The sequence below is a fragment of the Eulemur rufifrons genome, chromosome 8 (genome assembly GCF_041146395.1).
Source record: "Eulemur rufifrons isolate Redbay chromosome 8, OSU_ERuf_1, whole genome shotgun sequence".
In the NCBI taxonomy this organism is placed as follows: domain Eukaryota; kingdom Metazoa; phylum Chordata; class Mammalia; order Primates; family Lemuridae; genus Eulemur; species Eulemur rufifrons.
In genome coordinates this window covers 24,423,776-24,426,608 of record NC_090990.1, presented here as the reverse complement: position 1 = coordinate 24,426,608, position 2,833 = coordinate 24,423,776, and the positions used below count along the sequence as shown (strand labels likewise).

At 39.9% G+C, this 2,833-nt stretch overlaps 1 non-coding gene across 1 annotated transcript; it reads left to right on the top strand.

Moving 5' to 3' along the window:
- The first annotated feature begins 217 nt into the window (after positions 1-217).
- On the top strand, positions 218-358 carry LOC138390978 (U4 spliceosomal RNA). The gene has a single exon (XR_011234629.1). It is a non-coding gene; the product is annotated as a U4 spliceosomal RNA (small nuclear RNA).
- Positions 359-2,833: the final 2,475 nt, after the last annotated feature.

The window sequence follows — 2,833 nt, the reverse complement described above, 5'->3', positions numbered from 1 at the left end:
CTACCTGCTGGTTTGGAACCAGGGATTTCTTTTCATCCAATATTAAAACAAAAGAAAAATCTTTGGATGGTGAATTTAACAAAACAGTGGTATTACCAGAAGGACTGCTGGACAAAATTAAGGTTGAATCTGACAATGCACACCTAGTTTATCCTGGTTTTCTCCTTTTTGTTTCAAACATTAAATTATAGATAATTTAAAATATTTCAGTTCTTTTAGCTTTGTGCAGTGGCAGTATCATAGCCAATGAGGTTTCTCTGAGGTGCGACTATTGCTAATTGAAAACTTTTCCCAATACCCCACCAGGACGACTTGCAATACAGTCAGCATTGGCAATTTTTGATGGTCCCTACGGGGTCTGAGTTAAAAAAAAAATTCAGTTTTATACTGAAATTACTAATAATGACATCATGCCATTAGAGGATCAAAGCAAATTTTTCCTTTTCTGGACAAACACAAATGAAAGTAACAACATGGTTTTCTCTTACATGGGACCATGTAATATGAACAGATGTTATATATTTTTCTTCCCCTCATTTTAGAAGTTTCGGTTCTTTGATATCTGATTGTTTTATAGATCTGTACTCTCTTGCCTCTTCTTTTTTGGTAGATCGTTTATTTTATATTTTACACAAGGCTACTTTTTAAAGATGAAATAAAGCAAATATTTTATTTCTTGTAACTTTCCTTTGTGGTAGAACTTGAGATAGTATTGTTTTAGCTCCTCCTCTCCTTTTCTCAGCCAATTGCTCTCTCTTTTAGTACTGTGGATTATACTTCTTTTTTTTTTTTTTTGAAACAGAGTCTCACTCTGTTGCCTGGGCTAGAGTGAGTGCCATGGCGTCAGCCTAGCTCACAGCAACCTCAAACTCCTGGGCTCAAGCAATCCTACTGCCTCAGCCTCCCAAGTAGCTGGGACTACAGGCATGCACCACCATGCCCGGCTAATATTTTCTATATATTTTTAGTTGCCCAGCTAATTTCTTTCTATTTTTAGTAGAGACGGGGCCTCGCTGTTGCTCAGGCTGGTCTCGAAATCCTGAACTCCAGCAATCCTCCCGCCTCGGGCTCCCAGAGTGCTAGGATTACAGGCGTGAGCCACTGTGCCCAGCCCTATACTTCTTAAATGTCTTTAATTCTAGCCCTTTTAGTACCTGCCAGCACAGTCCTAATTCAGTATCTCTTTATACCCCACTGGACTCTAGTGAGGCCCTTATTCTTGTCTTCCTTCCTTCGCCCTCTATCTTTTAATTGACGAATAAAAATTACATATATTTGGCTGAGCATGGTGGCTCATGCCTGTAATCCTAGCACTCTGGGAGGCCGATATGGGAGGATCACTTGAGGCCAGGAATTTGAGACCAGCTTGAGCAAGAGCAAGACCCCGTCTCTACAAAGAACAGAAAAATTAGCTGGGCATTGGTGACGTGTGCCTGTAGTTCCAGCTACTCGGGAGGCTGAGGCAGGAGGATTGCTTGAGCCCAGGAGTTTGAGGTTGCTGTGAGCTATGATGATGCCAATGCACTCCAGCTGGGGCAGCAGAGAAAGATCATGTCTCCAAAAAAAAAAAAAAAAAAATGTATGATTTATGGTATACAACATGATGTTTTGAAGTACGAATATATTGTGGAATGGCTAAATCAAACTAACTAACATATGCATCACCACTTGTACTTATCATTTATTTGTGGTGAAAACTATTAAAATCTACTCTCAGAGAATTTCAAGTATACAATAATTGTTATTATAATAACTAAAGTCAGTATGTTGTACAATAAATATCTTGAACTTATTCCTCCTAACTGAAATTTTGTGACCTTTGACCAACATCTCATCTCTCCCATCCTCCTTCCTACCCCCCAACCTCTAGTAACCCCCTTTCTACTCTCTGCTTCTGAGAATTTGACATTTTTCCCCACATGTGAGTGAGATCGTGCAGTATTTGTCTTTGTGTGCCTGGCTTATTTCACTTCATGTGTGCTGTCTCCTAGGTTCACCTGTGTTGTCGAAAATGACAAGATTTCCTTCTTTTTAAAGGCTGAATAGTATTCCACTGTGTATGTAGCCCACATTTTCTTTGTCCACGTTTCCATGGATGGACACTTGGGTTGATTCCATACCCTCCTTCGCTGCTGCACCTTTCACTCATTACACAGTTTCCTAAAACCCTCACCTTATCATTTCTCCTCTGCTTCGAATCCCTTTCTCTTGTATAGTGAAGTTCAAACTCCTTATCAGGTCACACAAATCTGGCTCTTTCTTTAGGTACATCTTTTATCATACCTTTAAAACTATGCTCCATACAAACCAAGCTATTTATATTTTCCCAAGTATATCTTGGGTTTTCTACCTCTTTGCCTGTGTACACATTGCTTCAGCTTCCAAAAAAGACCTTCATTTGTCAGACTGGCAAACACCAACTCTTAAAATACTCTCAATTTTCTGCTTTTTGAAGTTGTTTCTAAGTTCCACCTCCTCAAGGGTTGCACACGTACAGACACATACAGACACACAAATGGAAATGATTCTTCTTTTTTGTGCTCTGAATTGTTACACAATCATTCTCTATTGGATTTACTTGGTTACAGCTGTTTCACCTATTAGGCCTTTGGGTGCCAGGGAGCATGTCTTACTGGACTTTGTATCATTGTGGAGCCCCTGGCATGGAGTAACTTCTAAGGAGTCACATGATGAAATGATCCCTACTTCACCAAGGAGACTGAGCCCGAGAGAATGTGGATTATCCAAAGTCTCAGAACCAGTACATGCCAGAGTTGACACTCAGATCCAGGATTTGTGATTCCAAGTTTAGTATCCCATCCACTATATCTAA